At 38.1% G+C, this 23091-nt stretch overlaps 1 long non-coding RNA gene across 1 annotated transcript in view; it reads right to left on the bottom strand.

Moving 5' to 3' along the window:
* Positions 1–1849: 1849 nt before the first annotated feature.
* LOC124955511 overlaps positions 1850–23091 on the bottom strand; it is a 39145-nt gene continuing 17903 nt past the window's right edge. The window contains exons 8-10 of the long non-coding RNA XR_007102889.1: positions 14757–14991; positions 14311–14553; positions 1850–4241 (exon numbers count right to left, since the gene is read on the bottom strand). This is a non-coding gene — a long non-coding RNA (uncharacterized LOC124955511). The remainder of the gene's footprint in view (positions 4242–14310; positions 14554–14756; positions 14992–23091) is intronic.

Here is a 23091-nt window from a genome sequence, read left to right as displayed (position 1 = left end):
GAGGTTCAACTAGATGGCAGAATAGAAAGTTAATAAACGAACGAGTCCTTCGTTTTTCAATTTATTTTCTTTTTATTTTTTTTTCCTTCCTTTTTCTTTCTTTTTCTTTTTTTTTATTTATTTTTCTTTTTTTTTTTTTTTTTTTCTTCACACTCCCTTCTAAGCTTAGATATTCGCAATGTCTGTAAATTGCATTTATCGTATAATAAATAAATACATCTGTATACGCATGTATAAATATATATTCTTATTAATTGCACGGGTGATTCGTGAAGAAAAAATTTTGATAAATTTGTCCGTCGAAGAAAAGAAAGAAAGAAAGAAAAAAAAAAAACTAAAAAAAGAAAAAGTACGAAAGAAGAGCAAAGAAAAGGGAAGAAAGGAAGAGAAAGGGAAAATAAAATAAAAGATACGTCTTTACCTTTTTAAAAGATAATTTGAAATAAAAGGGGAACGTTAAATAACAGTACCACGTCATCGATAGAAATTGATACAATTAGAGAGAGAGAGAGAGAGAGAGAGAGAGAGAGGAAGAGAGAGATCGAAGCAAAGCAGCCAATTTTCTCTTCGATATTCCCTCCTCTTCTTCCAGCTTCACCTCCTCCTCCACCTCCTCCTCCTCCACCTTCTCCTTCAGCTTCTTCACCGTCGTACCACCAATAACTTTTCTTCTTTCTATTTCTTTTCTTTTCTCTCTCAATCCAAAGTTAAAAGGAGTATTGGCCGGGTTATTAGAGCAGTAGTATCAATTATAAATCCCGACAAATGATTATTTAATAACGGCACCGATTCTAATGATAATGCTCGTCCGCTATCCGCACGTAAGTAGAGGACTAATACGACAAATTAATATACGTTTGATCATCTTCTTCCTTATCTTCTTCTTATTTTTCTTTTACGAAAGAAAGATGGAAGTGTAGAAAATCAGAGAACAAGAAAGAGAGAGATGTATATATATATATATATATATAAAGATAAAGATAAAGATAAAGATAAAGATAAAGACAGAGAAAGAGAGAGAGAGAGAGAGAGAGAGATAAAGAAAGAAAAAGAAAAAAAGAGAAAAGATTACGAGGTACGACCATACAAATGGCGCGTAGTTAAAAGCAGTTTCGTAAGGTGCCGCGCGGCTCGCTCCAACCGGCTACTACTTTTTGTGTCAATTAATATTTCGTCACGGATCAGAGGCGGCTAAAAGGAGCGTCTAGATAAACCCTCGAGGGTCTTACGGTCCATTCAAGCGAGCTGCTGCTGCTGCTGCTGCTGCTGCTGCTGCTGTTGCTGTTGCTGTTGCTGCCTCCTCCTCGACCTCTATCTCTCTCTCTCTCTCTCTTTCTCTCTCCGTATCCACTTCATCTCTTCCTCTCTTCTTTTCTTCATCTTCGTCCTCCTCCTCCTCCTCCTCTTCTTCTTCTTCTTCTTCCTCCTCCTCTTCGGGTAAGCCGACTCGTAAAAGAAAAGCGAGAAGAGATCAGAGTCCGATGCGTGCGAAGATGTACGCTCTCTCTTCTTTCCTTCTATTCGTATTTCCTTCTCTTCGCCCTTCTCCCTTCGCCCTTTTTCTCTTTACTCATTCTCACCCTTCTCTTACCCTCTTACCTCTCGTTTCTTCTCCCCGTGAGATTTTTTTTGCCTTTCGCGGTGGTGCGATAGAAAAAAAAAAGAAGATATAAGAAAAAACAACGACGACGAGAAAGAAAAAGAGAGAGAGAGAGAGAGAGAGAGAGAGAAAAGAAAAAGAAAAAACAAGTAGAGTATTATATATATCGCTAGATGACTTTCTTGGCTCGAGTTCTTAAAGCGTTGAATCCTCTATCTCCCTCCCTTCCTCCACCCCCAACTGCTCCTCTCCACCGAAGGCATTTAAAAAGATAAAAAAAAATCGACGATCCTTATCGGCCGATTATCTATGCTTAAAGGGAAATACATTTTATAAATGCATTCAATCGAAAGATTTGACATCGTTAGAAATATTTCTACGATTTAACGTATAATACAATTAAATATACAATTATGAACGTATAAATATGTATGTATTAGCGGATTAATGATTTTGAAAGAGAGTGTCGTGTTTGTAAACGAGATTATAGGACGCCTGAAAGACAATCACAAGGCTATCGTTCGAATGATCGATCGATCGACGAACTGGAAAATCTTTGAGCAGGAGAAAACTCGAGGACGCAACGATGGTTTATAGTCCTAAAGATGTGATTTTGGTTCATTAGAAAAAGAAAAAGAAAAAGAAAAAGAAAAAGAAAGAAAAGAAAAAGAAGAAAGGAAAAAAGAAATGATCGTCCACGTTATCGCACGAATTAATAATCTCTAATAATCTCTACTCGATGCACCATTTTTTATCCGATTTACAGTCTTCTTGCTTTTTTTTTTTTTTTTTTAATCCGAGACTCGTATACACGTTGATAATAGAACGATTGTAAGAATGCTCGTAATAAACGAGCAAATTCTAGACGCGATCCAATATTATGCCGACGTTGAGATAAGATTATGCAACTTTCGGAATCGGTATCTCCACTTGCAAGCCGTGCAACGCCGGGTGCATCGCCTTGAAAAAATGCGTTAACTCCGATCGAGATTCCCTTCCCTATAAGGAGAGTCTTTACGTTCGATGGACATCAAGGCCAGGAAATAGCCTTCTGAGAGATTCAAGGATACCTCTATTCTATCCTCTTTACGCCGTACTTTAAACTTACTACTCGAATGCATTCAAAGTCTTTACCTTCTATCGTATCAGCCTACGAACAGTCGCTTTTCTCCCTTCTCTCTCTCTCTCTCTCTCTCTCACACACACACTCCCCCGTTTTACTCCCTTTTACCCCTTCGCCGTCCAATCCTCTTTTATTGCGCCACACAATGAGACCGATACAATGGTGTTTCTTAGGGTTTCAATGTGCCATTGTTAGTACCAATAAAATTGAGTAGGTGATCAGTGTCTAAGGATACCACGATGCGACTGACTATCTCATCTTCTTTGATCAATCGAGACAACTCGTTAAGAATTCATTATTCATTACGCGTCCCTTTTTCTCTTTCTCTCTCTCTCTCTCTCTCTCTCTCTCTCTCTCTGTTTCTTACTCTCTAGTTATCGTTCTATCTCTCTTTCTCATTCTCTATGTCTCTGTCCCTATCTATAAGTCTTCCTTAATTCATTAGATATTTAAAACGACAATCTTCCTTTCGGCTTTGATTAAACTCGACAAACGTTACCCTACTTTATCATCGAGCACTTCGTTTATAACTCATTCAGATCTTTAATAAAAACGAGACTAAATCTAAATCCCATATCGCAACGTGATATTTCGTAATTTTATGAGCACGCAATTCGAGAAGCTTAAAATAAAATAAAAGAAAGAGTTATTAGAATCGTTGGAAGAACAATTTTCATTGTCGATAGTAATTATTGTGGTAGAAGGAATGTCGCGGTACGAAGGTCATTCAAAAAATCATTGCATAACGCTTTCACGTCTATGTGAAAAGTAAAGTGGACAACTGGGACGGCAGCGAACGAACGAACGAACGAACGAACAGTACTATCCATTGAAACTTTCTATTCTATTCGTGTAAATAACTTGAACGTAAATATACATATGTATATATATATATAATAGTACGATTCTTAATCGAAAAATCTAAAAACAACAGGAACAATGGACGAACGAATAAACGAAATCCTTTTATTATTTTCGATTGAAATTAAAAACGTCAAAGAAATTTTACTTTAATCAGATAACGCTTAAATAATGTTTCATAAAATTAGTCGGAAATTTCTAATCTACGAGTTAGATCTTCGACGTTGATCGAACATCGTCTGTGAGATTAATTTATCCTTCTTTACTTCGTTGAAAGATTTTGGATAAATTTTATAAAAAAAAAAAAAAAAAAAAAAAAAAAAAAAAAAAAACAAAAACAAAAGAACAGAAAAATCATTTGCGTCAAAGGAAAATAAAGAAATTCAAGAGAGGAAGCTGCCTGAGAGAAGTGCAAAAAGAAGATCGTTTCGGTGCGAGTAAGCGTGGTAGCATTTTGGCCTGCGGCGAAACTCTTGGAGCTAATGTAAACGGGGTCGTCGGTTGTTGCAGCAGCAGCAGCAGCAGCAGCAGCACCAGCAGCACCAGCAAGAGCACCGTCAGCACAAGAGGAACGGCACCGAGGTTGGTACCAGAAGCAGCGATAGTGGCAGTGCCCGCAGCGACCAGAAGTAACAACAGGGACGACGTAAGAGAAGCCTAAGAGAAACGAACGCTACGATATAGTGATGCCGGCGATGGTTAGCCTAGGAAAAGAGTCCAGAGCGAGCTTGGAGAGCGGGTTTTATGAATGCAGTCCCCGGCGCATTTATGCCGGTAGCTGCAGGCGCTTATAAATAAAGGGCCGATTGAGAGTGAGTGAGTGAGTGAGTGAGAGAGAGAGAGAGAGAGAGAAAACGGGGAGAGTCGGATCGAAATGGATGAGAAAAAGAAAAAAAAAAAGAAAGAAAGAAAGAAAGAGAGGAAAATTGTGAGAGTAGTATAGCTTGCTGCTGCGTGTTTGTACACGCTAGAAAGAGAAAGAGAGAGAGAGAGAGAGAGAGAGAGAGAGAGAGAGAGAGAGAGATGGGAATGGCGAGTAGTCGAGCGCAGATTCAATTATTCCGCGATTACAACGCGACCGGCGACTGCCTGATCGACCTCCTCCCTTGCCCTCTCCACCCATATCCAAGTCTCCAAGAGTCTTCTCAATTATTGTTGTTGTTGTTGTTGTTGTTGTTATCGTTCGAAGGAGAATCATGTATATAAACGGATAAGCCAAAGAAAATCGATTGGAAAAATGAGAACGATTGTTTAATGAGAAAGATAAGATTGAAATGAAATTAATAAATGACACGTTAGTATGAAATAATCATCGATCTTTGCTCGATAATACGAAAACGAGTTGATTCTTCTACTTGTCTTTCACGTAAATCAATGAAAAAAAATTCGATATCCATTGGACTTATAAAAGTGGATTTTTATAAATGTAAGTATGTAAGTATGTATGTATGTATGTATGTATGCATGTACGAAGGTAGGAAGCAAGAAATTTCAACATCACGACGAGAAATATCGGAGTTATCGATCAACGAGTTTACATTTGATCTTTTTCTTTCTTTCTTTCTTTCTTTCCTTCTTTCTTTCTTTTCTTTTTTTTGTTTTTTCTTTTTTCTTTCTTTATTCCTTTTCCTTACATATGTATATGTATGTGTGTATATATACATACACGCGTACACACATATATACATACATACACGCTCATCCCGTTCGTCTCGAACCGGAACAGAGATTACGAACTCTGTCTCCGAACGCTGGACCACCCTGTGCTAACGACTAACTCGAGCCTTCACTGTAAACCGATCGCGACATGCCAACTTGAAACTCTTCTTCGTTCTATCGTTCTTGCTTTTTCTTGTTGTTGTTGTTGTTGTTGTCTCATTTCGTTTGTTTTTTCGTAATTTTCCATTTGTTCTCTTTTTTCTTTTTCATTCTCCTCTGCTTTAAATGAGAAATTGAAGATTCTGATTGACGTAAATTTTCAATATTTTCCATATAAGGGAATAAAAAGGGCACGAAGCGAAAATCCGAAGAATAAGAATTTTAGATTTTAGATTTTATAACGTCGAACTATTCCTTCCAACCATTCTCTCGTGGAAATCAGATCGGATATCTTTTGTTTCCCATCGAGTTGTTCTCGTTATACGACGATAAAGTCGACGCATTCTGTTTATATTTCGATATAATCGAGAGGAAAAGAGAAATGGATGGAAAATACTTCGCGTTTTACGAAGAAACGAATAACGAAAGGAAAAAGGAAAAAAAAAAATATTTGATATCTACCCAAATCAAAGATCGCAAATATTTGAATATATTTGTTTGGAAAAATGTAAACTTAATCGTCTAAGAAGATCCTAGTTACTTATTTACCTATCGAGCAATAGCCCATAATTTCAGATGTTCAATATGAAAGGATCTAAGGTATCTACGAAGGGGTAGGAGAGAATGGGGAGGATCGACGTATAATTACGTGAAAAAAAATCAAACGCGCCTCTACCTACTCGTTCTCGATCCTTTCGCCAAGTTGAAGGATCAAAGAGGACGACGACGACGACGACGACGATACCTGTGCCCACTATGCACCTTCTTCTTCTTCTTCTTCTTCTTCTTCTTCTTCTTCTTCTCCTTCTTCTTCTTCTTCTTCCTCTTCTTCTTCTGCTTCTTCGTCTCTTCTTTTACCGACCAGTCGAACGATGCGTCACGGTCTTAAAAGTTTCGAACGAGTTCGGCTCTACTACGGTTACCGAAGGCGTTCCCCTTGAATTTGCGTGAAACGACTCTCTGATATCGGTCTTTCCGCAAACGAAAACGAGAGAAAGAAACGTGGTAACGACGTGCTGGGAGACATGGAAGAAGACCTTCTGACGATTCGAGATTGTCCGATGAAAGGAGACGAACGGTGTTACGAAGTAGGACGGTCGAGAGGATTCGCTTTGAAACGAAGTCGTAAAATAAGAAGTAAAAAAGAAAAAGAAAAAAAAAAAAGAGAAAAGGACGAAGAAAAAGACGAGGAAGAGAAAAAAGAAAAGGAAGAATATTAAAGGAGAATATGTTGTAAGTAAGAGAGAAGAAAGACAAAGTGGAAACAAGTGAACGAAAGTGGAAGTGGTCTTCAGAACACTGTTGGGTTCGCTGAGTAGACGAAGGAATAATGTCGTCGAATTTAAATTCCCCGAAGAAGTTTTACTCTCTTCTCTCTTTCTCTTTCTCATTCATCTTCTTTCTCTTCTCTCTATATCTCTTCCTGTACCATCATTCTTTTCACTTATCTTGATCGTGGTAAACGTATATAGTAATTTGTAAGGTAGCTGACGTTTAAGCAAGCAATAAACGCACCTGCAAATTGCGACCGATTTCTGCTCGATTAACGTTCTCTAATGGAGTAATCTTCAATTTTCACATGTATCTTGTCAGGGACGAGTCTCAGGCACAAATATATATGTATATAAATGTATATATTTATATATATATATATACATTTCTTCTCTTCTATATATTTAAATATTTAAAAATTTCGATAGTTATTTGAATGCGTGAGTGCGTTTCAATGAGATCGATCCATTGATACAATTCGAAGGATCGATGAAATTACTCTTCAAATATTTCCCTATGTGTATCTTCAAATAGATACGTATTACTGAGAATTTCATATAAGCGTTTCAGGAGGAAAGGCCAGGTAGAGTGCAACAGGGCAGAGCAGGGCAGAACCCACGAAGCCAGAGGGGCCCACGGGTAGGTAGGCAGCCTTGAGCCAGAGAGACTGGTTTCTGTTTTTGCTTCCATAGTTCCATCCTTCGAGACTCTTCGGTAGTCCATCCTTCTTCGACTTTTTCTTTCCCTCCTCCACCCTCTGCTCCCCTCCTCTCACTCTCTCTCTCTCTCTCTCTCTCTCTCTGCCCCTCTCCTCTTTTCTCTCTCTATCTCTCTCTTTCTCTCTATCTATCCTACTCCTGTTCCTTCTCATTCTCATCCTACTTCCTTTTCTTTCCTTTCTTTTCCTTTCCTTCCTTCCTTCTTCGTCCATTCTTCTTCAATCCGTTCTTATATACCATGGCTCACGTTTTTCTTTACCTTCCTTATTTCCAAGCTCCTCGTATCCTCCTCTTTCAGCGCTTGCGCTTTCCTATCGATCGGTGTAATTCGTTGAACGCATCTAATTGCCATTTTTCTTTCTTTTTTCTTTTTTTTCCTTTTTTTTTTTTTTTTTTTTTTTTTTTTATGGTCAGATAAATAAGTAGATATAAGCAAATATTATTTTTTTACTTTTTAACAAATGCCAGGCAATTGTTGTACGCGTTCAGACTCGACGTGAGGGATATTCGATAGAAACAAAATAATAATAATGTGGCATATCAAAGTAAAACAACTTTGATTATTTTCAATGCATAACTTACGAATAATAAAAAAAAGATATAATTTCGATGAGGAAAAGAAAAGAAAAGAAATAAAGTTTACTACGGCGCAAATGCATCGTAAATTTTATTTCTCTTTTTTTTTTTCTTTTTTTATTTTTTTCTTTTTCTTTTTTTTTTCTTTTTTTTAAACGATTAAGAAAAATTCGATTGCTTTTCTCAATTTGGATAAATTATCAAACGGGACGATGGAGAACGATAAAAGAGGGAATAATATCGGACAGATGTCTCGCGCTGCGAGAAAGAGAGAGAGAGAGAGAGAAAAGAAGGGAGCATGTGATATTCTCTCATGGCTTTTAATTAACGCGCGCGATGGAGGCAAGCTTTTACGAGCCGAGTCAACGACGAACGAATCTAAAAATTCCATACGTTCTCCGACTTGCCACGGTCGGACCGTGTCGGCCGTTCTCTTCATAGATGAGAGCCCGCCGCCCCAAACCTTCTCTGCCTCCCCCCCCCGCTTCGCCATATATACAACAGGACCCCATAAAAATTTCTTCCCTCGTGATATTACCAAACGTGATTTCTTCTTTCCTTTTTCTTTCTTTCTTTCTTTCGTTTTTCTCTCTTATTTTTTTCTCTCTCTCTCTCTTTTTAACAGAAACGTACTCTCAGAAACAAAACTTATCGATCTCTATCAGTATCCTTGATTAAATTAAAATATATAGTTACATCGAAATTCATCGATGACGATTAATTCATTAATTAATCCGTTAATTAATAAAAACAAATCTATCGGCTGAAATGAGATATCTTTTCTTAAATAAATTTCTATTAATTCAGAATTTTATCATTATCTCGGAGAAAAAAAGAAAAGATAGATAGATAGATAGATAGATAGATAGATAGATAGATAGATCGAAAGGAAGAAAGAAAGAAAAAGAAGAAAAAGAAAAAAATAATACAACAACGATGAACGATGGGCGTTTCCGCGACAATAAAATTTCTTCGCTCGCACCTTCACCCTGGTGCTCGATGAAAGCGATGAGAAGACGTGGGGTCCTGTGGCGCGATAAAACGGTTTCTCTCTCTCTCTCTCTCTCTCTCTCTCTCTCTCTCTCTCTCTCTCTCTCTCTCTCTCTCTTTATCTCTCTTTCTCCATTTCCCTTCTTTGTCTCTTCCCGTCTTCTTCACCCTTTTCGTTTCGTTCACTCTTTCTCTCTCTCTCTCTCTCTCTATCTCTCTCTCTCTCTCTCTCTCGTTCTCCACTGGTGGTATACATGGCGGACAGGTTGGATCTTGACTGCAGGCGGATCGACTCGTAGCATTCCAGAGTCGACTTCTTCACGGTGCCGCCACCCTGTGTGCCAGTGCGTACAATCTGAGAAAAAGAAAGAGAGAGAGAGAGAGAGAGAGAGAGAGAGAGAGAGAGAGAGATGAAGATAAAGAGAAAGAGAGAAGGAAACCTCACCCAGAGTGGAATCTGTTTTTCGTCTCTACGTGTACCCCGACAGAAGGATCAATGGGTCCGGCATTAACATTAAGTAACAGTACCTGCTGCATACTAACTGCCGTATTATCGCCCCACTACGATTCTCATTCACCTGCGACTCGTCACTCGTAATCAAATACACCATAAAGAATGAGAAGGGCCATCTTTCCTTTCCCCCGCCCCTCCCCAATTCTTTTTTTTTTCCCCTTTCCTTTTCGATCTTTGGATCGAGCATCGAGTAAATCTCCCCCCTCCCCCTTCGCCTTTCTTTACCTATCTTAACGCGTTGCCAGAAATCGCCGCCATATTTACCCTCTCTTTATCGTTCCTTACGTCCTCCTCCTATCTACTATTCGACGTAATTCAATGAAATAGTGCCAAGTGCGTTTAATCTGACGGAAAATGAAAAATCCGATATTATACGTTTTAAAGCTAATAATCGAAGATTAGAAAATACACCTAATTTAACGAATTATCTTAAAGTTAATCTTAACGTTATCCTAATCCTCGATAGTAATGTCTTGCTTTTAAAATGTTGAATTTTTATGTCGTCGTTCATTAAAGAAAGAGAGACAGAGAGAGAGAGAGAGAAAATGAGAGAGAGAAAGAGAGAAAGTAATACAATATATACATATCAAATACATACACGTATATATATATATATGTACACCGTAGGTGTGAAAGAAACTATAATAATTATATTTCTTTCGAATATATGAAAGACCTAATATAGATATATATGTATATGTATATATATATATATATATACTAATATGAGGTAAGAAGCAAATAAATTATTCTTAGAGATAGAAAGGATTTTTCGTAGGAACCACGCCTGTCCACATTCGCCGAAAGTCGATACGCACGGCACGAAATTAAGCAAAGAAGAGTTCTCCTTGAAGTGGGCTCGTTAAACGTCGAAAAGTGGTCATTTCATTCACGAAATGTCAGTGGCCTCGGGCGAGAAGAATCTTGAAAGGTATCATTTCAAACAGGAAGAGAACGATCACGAGAGATTCGCCGAATGTCAAACTAACCTTAGAAGCACGTATCGTACGAGGAAAGAAAATCAACGCAACGATTGATTGATTCGAGATGATCGTACTAATTTTTAAATAACGTTTTAACAAAGGTACCAAAGGAACGAGCAAACTTTTATGAAGGATAAGATTAATAGATTACCCATATACACATATATATATATATATATATATATATATGGATCAATAAATGCGGTAAATGAAATCGTATAGAGTTATATGATTTAATAATAAACCCGACTTTGAGTTCTCGTAAAAAATCGAAGCCAATTAACTTTTGCCATTACCGAGAACAACGAAATACCGTTTCGAAAAATATCGATCGTAGCGAGTAAACCGAGGCCGAAGGTGTAACTAATCGACAAACCGAACGTTGTTCCCAAGCCGGTGTTGTTATATCGAAGCTCCTTCTTCTTTACTATCTTTGCGGTTAGCCAGCTACCGCAAAAACATCGATGGAACATCGAAGTCGGTGAACTTTCGAAGAAGAGCATGAGTGAACGACGAGGTCGATCGCGATCGTGCGATCGTCCGACGACGACATACGACGCGATTTACACACCAACAAAATTATTAATCTACCTGCGATCGGACATTTTTAAATTTTATATTCTTGCAAGTAGGACAAAATCAATTACTATATGATTGTCCGTCATAGAAACGTCTGTCTAAAGGTCAATTGTTTCGATTGGCCTTAATCGTCAAGGTCTATTATTTATTCTCGATTTCTAAGGAGTTCGCTCACGTATCTTTTATAAAAGCAAAAAAAAAAACCGGAAGAGAAAAAAAGAGAGGGAGAGAGAGAGAGAGAGAGAGAGAGAGAGAGATTATCGCAAGATTTATCGTTAAGCAGATTGGTGTCGCTTACGATAGCCCGAGGAAGGTGGTACTTTCGTTGCAAACGAATGAACAGAGCCAAGTGAAATCACCGATCATCTTTCTTCCTTTTACGATCGAGGAAACGATCGGTGACGAGTGATCCAATGACTTCGGTATGACTCTATCAATTGTGTTTTCATTGATTCCTTCATTTTATCGATACCATCATCCCGCCCGCCCCTCCCTCCATTCGTAGAACTTTCATTCGATCTTCCGAATCATCCACAGATCATATTAATTATATCGATATTTATTAATACGATCCAATCGATTGATCTTATCCATTGATTTATCCATTGATCGATCTAATTCATACGTACTTTATGATGTCGTATTTTACTCCAATTATATACGCATGTACATATATACATCGAATACAATATTATTTTTTAATAAACTTGCCGTGAGAGAAAACGAGTATAAGCGGTATCGTTATCGTTAGGATCGAAAGTTAACGTTATCAAATAATTATCATATCACGGATATGAAAATTTCACTCATTGATCTCGTCGCATCATCCTCTTTCATAGCTCTCTCATATCTTCGAACGTTCTAATCGTAAATCGAAAATTACTCTCTGAAATCCAAGCAAAAGATGTTCGAACACGGCGTAACGATGAGATGTCGGCGAAGTGTTAAAAATAACTTAATTAATACGCGCGCATTTTCTCTCTCTCTCTCTCTCTCTCTCTCTCTCTCTCTCTCTCTCTCTCTCTCTCTCTCTCTCTCTCTTTACCTCTAAGCCGATGCGATAATTGGGCGGACCAACGGAATGCTTCGAGGCAGGAACTATGATTAACTCGGTATCCAATTAACTCGTATTAGGACTACGTTACGACCACGTATGTACTCTTTGGTGTATATCCATCTAACTTACTCACACAAACGTCGAACGTAGATCATAGTACTACACGGTGTTCTGAGAAGATAACTCGCGAACATCCTCGTCTTACCGGCAAAATCGTTGTTAAACCAATTGGTATTATAGTCGGATCGTTTGCGAGCCATGAATATTTCAATAATAATAATTCATTTCAACCGGAAACGACATTTTTATACTTATACTCATGTAAAAATCGTTCGTCCATATGTCCTCTTTATTCCCTTTCTTTTTAATTCTATTCTTTGTTTCTTCATCTCAAATATAGTTTTTCTAACGAATCACAAAGATTCGTTTCTCCATTCACATAAGTAGGAACTTTTTCTTTTTTTTTTTCTCTCTCGTTTTTTTCCCCATTCGAAGAGATATTTCCATTTTCTTTGAAGGTTTTCCTCTCTCTCTCTCTCTCTCTCTCTATCTATCTATCTATCTATCTATCTCTTTCTTTCTCTCTGGCGACGTTTGCGATTCTGATTCTAAAACATGGATGCTCCTGCTGTTTCCTCGAAGCCAAGAGATGTAAGAGGGCATTCCGCGGACTTAGCTTGTCGGCCCGTACGTCGTAATTGCCTAATAAATTGCGGCTTAATTGAGCACCACCGTAGTCCACCGATTTACATCGTTCCTTCACTTCTTTCATAAATCCTTCTCTATCTACCTACCTACCTACCTACCTACCTACCTACCTACCTACCTACCTACGTATCTGCTCTTTCAGAATTAACGGACTCGTGCGAGGTTGTGTTCGATCGAGTTAAGACGATACGACGGACGAATTCGAAACGAAAATAGAGACATCAATGCCTGAAGCATATGGAGGCAATGGACAAAGAAAAAAAAAAGAAAAAAAAAAGGAAGTAGAAAGAAAAAGGCAGAGCGAGAAGAAAAAATTCCACGGAATTATAACATACGATAGATTAGCAACGTGTGATAGCAAACAATTATAAAACGTAAACATGATCGTAGAAATTAATTAAAATTATTCAATATCTTATATTATTGACCAATTAAATATTAATCGAACGGATGGAATGCCAACTAATGTAAAATGATAATCATTAATGTATATTTAATATAGACTCCGAACTCTAAGGCAAATATCAGTACGATGAGATAGTTATAGTAGTAGTAAGGCGATGGATAAAACGGTAACACGGAAATATTAAAACTGTACACGTAAGTTAGCAGGATATATGATTGCGAATGTAACATAGCGTAAACCAGGAAAGAATTAAAAAAAGGAGAGAACTACTGGCTATGCCGAAGCGTCTACTTTAGAGCAACGACTTTATTGTTGAGTCGTTCGTGCGGAGAACGAGAGAGAGAGAGAGAGAGAGAGAGAGAGAGAGAGAAAATGAGAGAGAGAAAAGAGGGATGAAATATACGAAGAAGAGGAAGAAGAAGGGAGGAAAGAGAAAAAAAAAGGAAAAAAAAAAGAAGATTAAGAAGAAGCAGCGAAGTAAAGCTGAATAACGTCGCGAGGTTCGCCGATCGCGAAGCTGATAACGAAGGCTGCTGGTGCTCGTGATAAGGCTGGGCAGGATAATTAACACGTGAGAACCAGCTCCTCCCATAGGAAAGCAAAACCTCGCCTATATACGCCTCTTTCTCTTCTCGGTATCGGTGTCGTTCCAACGAGCTCTATACTTACTCCTTGTAGTTATGTACATATACGTATATATATATGTGTATATATATATATATACAAATATATACATATGTATATATACTCTAACACATATGTGAGAATTAACTGGTGTATAGTCGTTGTCGTCGGACCGAACGAACTCGTCCGTTCTCACTCCGTTGGAAAAGAAGAAGAAAAGCAAAACATGTTCCGCGTTTGCAGGAAGAGTAATAACGGTACAGGATCAGGGTGGATAAGGATGTTAAAGATGTCCTCGTTATAGCTTATAAGCGTGCACTCTCTCTTTTTCTCTCTCTCTCTCTCTCTCTCTCTCTCTCTCTCACTCTCTCTTTTCTCTCCTTGCCTCTCTTTTTCTTTCTATCCATAAATAGTGGCTAAGTCGTGTGAAATTTTGCAGTAACTCGGTAACTAACTTAAATATTATAAAAAGTGACTCACCCTATATATATATATATGTATATATATATATATATATATATACATGTATATGTACAGCTTCCGCGTTCGATCCTACATGGAATACAATGTGCTGTGTAGTTGCAGGACAGGAAGGCTCGTTTGAACGTAGGCGTCTATCTCTTAATTCTCCAATAGCATCCCTTTTATACCTTTTTCACTTTCCAACTTCAGAATCTTCATATCATAGAATATATACATTTCTATTCTTATAAATGCGATGATCTATTAACAATAAAAAAGAAAAATCGAAAAAAGATATTAATAATATAGAAATTTGCATTGAATAATTATATTAAAATTATATTTGTTTAATTATTGAACATCATTGTAATAAAAATAATTATGACGAAACGATCCTATTAAATTATATACCGATAGGCAAATAATTATTGAGAACGAGCATTTTCTACGTTTACCTTTCTCACCTTTGATTTTATTCCTTCAATAATAGTCTCAGCAACTGCAAGCAAGCTAAGGAAAAAGAGAGAAAAGTAAAAAGGTCATCGAGTGACGAACGACCGAAGCTGTTCGAGTCGAAGGGAAGTGAAAAGATCTCCAGAGACGGCCGGTCACGCTCCCTAATTGAGGGACACCGCAATAATTTCAGGGTGGCCCATCCGGGATTCTCGAGCCTCTAGGTAGGAAACGAAGAGGGAGTATCTGAAGAAAAAAAAAAAAAAAAAAAAAAGAAAAAGAAGAAAGGAAGAGAGACAGAGATGGGACGAGTCAAGTCGAAAGATCGACGGCCACGACCACCGTAACATCGAAATTCTGTGGAATTCGGAGACACTGTGAGAGAGAGATAGATAGATTGAGAGAGAGAGAGAGAGAGAGAGAGACGAAAAACCACCCTTCTTAGTCACGCTACTCAACGAACCGGCAATTATGACCGAAAAGTCATCGGAACCGTTAGTACAATGTCCGATCCGTTAAACATTCTCAAAATTCGGGGAAGGAAAAAAAAAGAGAGAAAGAGAGAAATTCTACGCACTGAGATACAGACTGAAAGAAAGAAAAAAAAAAAAAAAAAAAAAAGAAAGAAAGAAAAAAAATGTCCTGACTTTTTTTATCGCACATAGAATCACACATTCACGAGATCGCAGCTTTTACGAGAAACATTATCGGCGAATAAGACGGTATTATCGTTACCAGCCATTAAAATCGACCGTAAAACTGGCGCTAACACGATCGAAATTCCAATTACCTAGTGAATTAAAAGAGAAAAAGAAGAAATAGAAAACGGTGCCTCTCTCTTCGGTGCATTCTCACTTCTTCCTCGTTTCTTCCTCCTTCTTCTAATTCACATTCTCCATCTTCGTCTTCATCGATTCTTGAAATACTTTAACGCTCGTTGTTAGCCACGAATCATCGGCCGCCATTGAACGGAGTTATTACGCGTAGTTATTGGGCCTTAATAGGTTCAACAGGGGCCTCACCACTCTGGATATGTCGATTATCGGGTTATCCCTACCACTTTCTTCTCAAGAGCTACTATACCGAGTACACGCGAGGTAAATACATGTTATGTTAGACTCTATACTCCGTGTAAGAGTCCCTCTACACACAGATATATACGATTTATCTTTTTGCGAGCCTTGGAGTCACATCTCTATATCTATGTATGTGTGCGCGTATGCATTCTTGCTACGTTCGCAAACACACATTACACGTATTCGCAGGAAGGGATTCGACACACGGAAATACGTATACGTATATATAGAGATTTCTTGTAGGGTACGCGCGAGCACAAAAGTAACCGCACTGCGTTTATTTGTAGTCGTTTCGAGAGAAAACGTGTTTTGTATCTCTCTCTCTCTCTCTCTCTCTCTCTCTCTCTCTCTCTCTCTCTCTCTCTCTCTCTCACTCTCTCTCTCTCTCCCTCTTTCTTTCTTTCTGTACTTGTTTCTCTCACAGTCGATGGTCGACACAGGTGTCACCTATATATGAAAGAGAATATATTCAGTAACACGTTATCAGGATAGGACGAGGTCGACTGAAATTTTTCCTCGATCATCTCGTCGTCGAGTGAGACGCGATAAATAAATAAACGAGAAAGTAACTTCTTACGTATGTATATACGATATATAAGGAACCCGAGTACCAAGAAGAAAAATGAACTCTTCGCGTTCGTCCTCCTAAGAACGTGCGCACGCTCGGTTAGTTCGAAAAGATAAATATGAATCGTTGTTGGGCAGCATCGCGAGACCGTATCACGTGCATTGTTTGCCAACCTGAAGAACTACTACTACTACACAGTTTCGATACGATCGTGGATGGAGTCATCGGATATCAAAACGAGCAAACGATGTTCCTTTCCAGCTGTTGTTTCTTTTCATCCAAAGATTTCACTTTCAATGTTCCCTGAGAAAGAGATAGAGAAAGATAGACAGATAGATAGGTAGATAGATAGATAGATAGAGAAACAGAGAGAGAGAGAGAGAGAGAGAGAGAGAGAGAGAGAGAAAGAGAGAAAAGAAAATAATACTTCCGTAGAATTTTCTCCAACAAATAAATACATCGTCCGAAATTTTATGAAGTTTTCGTAGAAATTATAAATAATAAAATCATTTATTCTCAAATAGTCTACTTTTTCCAATAAGAAAAAAAAAAAAAGGTATTACTTACTAAACGCAAAAAAAAGAAGAGAGAGAGAAAAAGAAGAAGAAAAATGAAAGAAAAAAAAAAAAGAGAGAGAGAATATCAAATCCTCGCTCGAATAATATTTTACCATTCAGATGGATAAGACGTTTAACAGAAACTAGGAACGAGGTAGAGCATCCTAAGACTAGCTAGGGGAAAGATAAATCCAATCCGTTGGTGTTTTGAACCGGTGTGCTCGCGCACGATACTCGTGCTATCTCTCCTGGCTTCCGTTCTCCTCTCTTGGAGAGTTGGATGTTCGTTCCGAGAGTCAATCTCTCTCTTTCTCTCTTTCTCTCTCTCTCTCTCTTTCTTTCTTTCTCGATACGATCGCGGATGGAGTCACCAGATATTACGAGAGCAGCACAGCATTCTCCTCTCTTCGTCGTTTCCTATACCAGGGATCTCCCTCCCTTCAAAGATAGAAAGAGAAAGAGAGAGCGTGAGAGAGAAAGAGAGAGAGAGAGAGAGTGTGGTTCGTGGTATACAACAACACGTTGAAGCACACAGGTTTGCCTTCGATCGGGTTACCGATCGCCCCCTCGTGCCAGATGCGCGCCATTGCCTTTTGCCAAGCGCCTTGCTGCACTCGTGTTTTGCGCCCGCGGGAGTGTTGCATCGGCGATGCATCTGGACGATGAAAGCGAAAGAGAGACAGAGAAAGAGAGAGAGAGAGAGAGAGAGAATAGTAGGGGAGAAGAAAGAGAGAAGCGTGTCAATGGGAAGCTCGTGGCACGCACCTGTACGTTTTTCAGGAGGGAAGGACCCCGGAGCCGAGTTAAAAGGAGGGCGTGGAACGAGCTGCTTGGAGCCTGCTAAAGGGGGTGCGAAAACGTCCGTCCCCCCACCCTTTTTTCTTTTTTTTTTCTTCTTCTTTTTTCCTTTTTTAAAGGGACATAAACGACCCACGCATCTGTCGCAATCACCGCGTCATTGTCAGCATAAACCGGGAGCGATTTAAAAACCCCCGGCTGCTATGATATACACCGTGCTCGGCTTTTAATTCTCTCCAATTCCTTTCATTTTTTTTCTTTTTTCTTTTTTTTTTTTCTTCTTCTTCCCCTCTTGATCTCACTCATTCCTCGGTCGGATACTCATCCAGTGGGATCGAACTTATGTAAATCCCGAGGATTTATTTCAAACGTATTATTTCATATAATACGTATTTTCCTACGATAATATCGTAGGAAGTTCAATGAAACGTATATCGTGTTTAAACTCGATCGACGAGATTCTCTCCATTTTATGCTCATTAATTCGTAATGTTTTAAATACAATCGTATTACGAAATATTTACGTGATGATTTATTTCGTTTAACGCCGATAGAAATATTCGTTAGCGTTTACGCCAATGCAGGCGCGTGGGCCCACGCGACCGAATATCGCACCCTTTCACGAATTTCGATATTGCTCACGCTAATGCGTGATTTCGCACACGTGTTTAATACGAACGATGTGTTGTGGGATCATCTAGACAGGGCTCTGGCAGGGTAAGCCAAGCACTTCGTAATACGAGAACGCGAGCACTTACGTTGTTCCTCGATGTTCTTTCTTTTCTTCTTCTTCTTCTTCTTCTTCTTCTCTCATGAGTCGCGTCGGTTCCTTCTTCTTCTTATTTCCGAAACCCCTTTTCGTACTTCTTTTGCTTTTTCTTTCTTTTCTTCTTCTTCCTCTTGTTCTTCTTTTTCTTCTTCATCATCATCATCATCTACTTCTTCCTTTCGTAGGACTACTCTTAGCACGAGACTTTCTACTCCCCCGGCGCTAAACGTAAGACGAGAACCAACACGCTTCGGATAAACCGGAGAAGTAGATGCCGATCTCTGTGTGGGACACGTTCTCAAAAACAGAAGGCCGTTCCCTTTTAAAAGGGCTGTGTGTTATGTCAGCTTCCTCGACGATATATCAACGCTCTACCAACCGGTCATTTTAACTGGACTAACCTCAGGAGGACACGGAAACCCTATCAAAAATAATACATTACCATAACGATTCTGTTATTTATATATAATATTAATACATAAAGAATTTAGAAAATTATATAAAGAAAACATTTTCATTATCTTCGACATTATTATTATCGTTTAAATTGATCAGTAATAATGTTATTAGGTCGATATTCAAAAAAGAAAAAAAAAAAACTTTATAAGAACTGTCGTGTTATGTCAGCTTTCTTGAACGATGCATCCATCAATGATCCACCATCCGGTAATTTTGAATGGGACCTTGAGAGAACATGGAAATCCTGTTTAAAGTAATACGTCATATATAAAGAATCATGTGATTTACGTAAGTATTAATAGATATGCGATTGAAAAATTTATAATTATATAAATTCCTTCTTATCTTTATTATTATTTTGGTTTGAATCAATAGATAAAGATATAAACGATCGATTTAGAAACAATTCACGTTGAATTTAACGAATCAACGATCGAGTTCAATTATCGATAAACTTTTAATTCTCATAAAGAGATATGAATCGTCTGGGTAAGCGAAGCGGAGTGTTAGAATTTCAAAGCTCCGCTCGCTCGAGCGGAACCTTTCAAGGTTGCTCTGAATTGCGAGGATACGCGTGAAATTAGAAGTTAATGAAGCGAACGTAAATTATGTTTCCCAAGATGAACAGTAACAACTTGTTCTTTTCTTTTTTTTCTTTCTTTATTTTTTTTTTTCTTTTTTTTTTTCTTTTTTTCTTTTTTTTTTCCCCTTTTCGTTGACCCATGATACGAAAGAGATAATAATCTCAAGTGGAGGGTACCATAGATAGCCCAATTTACGATGGAACGTGTTCGAAGGGTAAAAGCTTTGATCGATTTGAGAGGGATAGAGAGAAGAACACTTGTCCGTCTTCCCATACGCGACAGACGGCTCTTTTTTCACATCCTGTTACACAATGTAACCGAGGTGCCCTTAAACGTAAAGCCGACCCTCGGCAGCAGAATATAAACCGCACGCGCTCGTGAATACTGAAGAATCATCGATGGTCTCGATGGGTTACTCGTTACAATACAAAGCGTGCGATTCCTTTTTTAAAGGCCAAATCATTTGCGCTTATTGCAACAAATTGAAGAAAGAAAAAAAGAAAGGAAATAAGCAAAACAAAAAAAAAACGATTTTTTAATCGAGTTGAATTAATTTCTTTTTTTTTTATCCTATACTCCGATGATTCTAAATGGATTTGCATCAAATGATTTATACCTATCTATCGAATATCTCGTCAAATAAATACAAGAAAGATGTCGCGCTAATAAAATATTTTATTTAGATTCACAATATTAAGAAGCGATCATCGACCGATACAAAGAGAGAAAAAGAAAATAGAACTGCTATCATCTATATTCCTATCGATCCGCAAACGTAATATTTGACTTTCCTGGATAAACCACTGGTTTAGAGTTCACAGAAGCACGAACGCAAAATATTATCATAATCCGATGCGCGGTGAAGCTGGGTAGCCACCGTAGCGGAATAAAACATGCCGCGCCGGGGCGCCAGTGAAGTGGATCTGTGAAACTCGTGCGCGAATCGGCTCAACCACGAATTGCTTCCGCAGTACTCACTTCCAAGTGGCGTAACAAACACGGTATAGAAACACTTCGAAGGTATCGATTCGTCGAATACCATTCTCAGTATTAGATCGTGATGGTATATTACCTTTGAAGAAGAAAAGAGGAAGAAGAAAGAGAAAAAGGGACCCGGAAAAACGATCCGCAAACTATTCAGGAACGATATGTAACGGAATCGATGATCGAATCGGCACGGTGGTCATAATCTAGAATCGAAACGCCGATCGATCGAAGGTACGATTCAAGATCATTAATTTCCATCTACATTGAAATCATCCGCCATAAGAAATCAATCATTCCTGCTGTCTGTCTCAAAAATTTTACTTTGTATTTTAACTGGTTAAGAAATCCCCGGACTACATGTACTTATATCGAATTAACACACATAGGCGTCAAAACGTGCCGCTTAACAAAATCAAAGTTTTATTTTTACGTTTTAACGGAATCAAAAAAAAAAAAAAGAAAAGAAAAAATTAAAGAAAACTCTTTAATATCTAAAGGACATTAGAACAATGACTATACGATGCTTCTGAATAAAACTTGGCAGTTGAAACGGTAGTAATACTGCGCACCTAACGGTAGAAACGATCGGCTAACATTACATTCGTGAAATGAACCTAAAGTCAACGACAACGAGGAAAGAAGGATAGAGGGAAAGAGAGAGAGAGAGAGAGAGAGAGAGGGAGAGAAGGGTGACTGCACTTGTCCCAGATACGAGAGTAATCCATCGATAGAATTCCTATATGCGCTTTAATTGCGTGCGACCAATTCCCGAGCACGAGATCAAAACGATCCGAGCTACCACTAATGGTGTTCGATATATATCGCAAAACTTCGGAATGTTTTACCTATGCCGACACTAAATTATTTTTCTATCATAATACTTACGCGCTTTCAAATCGGCTTTACATCCGATATATATATATATATATATATATATATATATATATATATATATATATTTATCTTATAAGAACCTACGGCCTATAAAAAAGATATCAAACAAGACTTTCACTTGGAGGACGCCCGAAGGCTCGCGTGTCACTTAACATCGACAAGTACGAATACGAGTGCATTTACTTTGTGATCACTATGGCTTCTGGAAAAGTCGACGCCAATGGAGAAGGTCCAATGATACTCACGATCGATGGATCCAATAATGACGATAATATCGCGAGAACCGAACGGAGTTCGATCAAAGGCCACGGAGAAGCAGTTGCTTCGAGAAAAGGAGAGAGAGAGAGAATCAACGTCGATCTTGGGATATCGAGTTATTAATTATCTTAACCTCGGCTTTACGTACGTTAACATGTACAATGCACATACATAGCTATATACATATATATATATATATGTGTATATATATGTGTGTGTATATTATATATATAAATAATAGATAGATTTGTAGATACGTTAGATATGAAAACCGATCAGTCCACGTCGTCGTTAGATTTGCCACGATGGCGGAGCTCTTACAAGAGCAAAACAAAAAAATTGAAATTATTTTACAGCTTATATCATAATTTCGCTCTCCATTGGTTTTAACAGCTAACAAATAAGTTTATCGTTAATCGAAGAAAGAAAAGAAAGGAAAAAAAAGAAAAAGAAAAAGAAAGGAGAAGAGAAAAATAAAAAAATCTTCGTTTAGGACATTAAAATTTAACGATGAAACGTTTCAGCGGGATTCCATAAGAGAATACGTACAAAATAATTAGTCGGCATCATTGATTTCATCTGCCAATAAACGTCGGCTTCCCTTTTTGACTCGACGAGTTATACGATCTTATTAATGCCGGTTGATGTTAATGCGAGAAAGAACCAATACGCAAGCCGTTAATAGTGTTTGCCCGCTTGACCGAAAGATCGTTAATTATTATTCGAGGTCCTGCGGAATTGTGTGACGTATGAATATCACGAAACGACGTACACGAGAGATTCCGACGTACGTCGCTCGAAATAATGATAATTAATGATCGATAATTCACGTCCTTATGTCTGACGTACTAAACCACATCCTTTGTTTTAATTACTTTCGTCAGATCGTATCGATCGGGAAATAAAGACAACGCGATTTGTATCTTCCTTGACCGAAACGGACAGAGATGTAATCGCTTAGATTACTACAACTATCCTTCCTGCCTACTGCAATGTATCTTTTGATCGGTCTATCTTATTACCAAGATCGCTAAAGGATGGAAGAATTTTCCCATGAACAATTAACGTCCTCGGGAGGTCGATCATTCGACAATAAAACAATCTAACACAAAGAAAAACATAATTAACATCAACGAATGTTGCTTGTTATCCTAACGAATAAATCTCTCTCTCTCTCTCTCTCTCTCTCTCTCTCTCTCTCGCTTTCATCTAGGACCGCGATAAAATTTTTTAAATGGAGATTCTAATCTAAAAAAAAAGGACAAAAAAAAAAAAAAAAAGAAAAAGGATAAGAAAAGAAACTACTAGAGAACTACGACGATACATACGAAAACGCTCATAAATTTCGACCAAAATTCTAAGGAAGAAGGTAAGAAACAAAAGAAAAAAAAGAAAA

Source organism: Vespa velutina, chromosome 18, assembly GCF_912470025.1.
Source record: "Vespa velutina chromosome 18, iVesVel2.1, whole genome shotgun sequence".
Taxonomy (NCBI): domain Eukaryota; kingdom Metazoa; phylum Arthropoda; class Insecta; order Hymenoptera; family Vespidae; genus Vespa; species Vespa velutina.
Note: the sequence above shows the minus strand (reverse complement) of the source record. Positions and strands in the feature narration are given on the sequence as shown.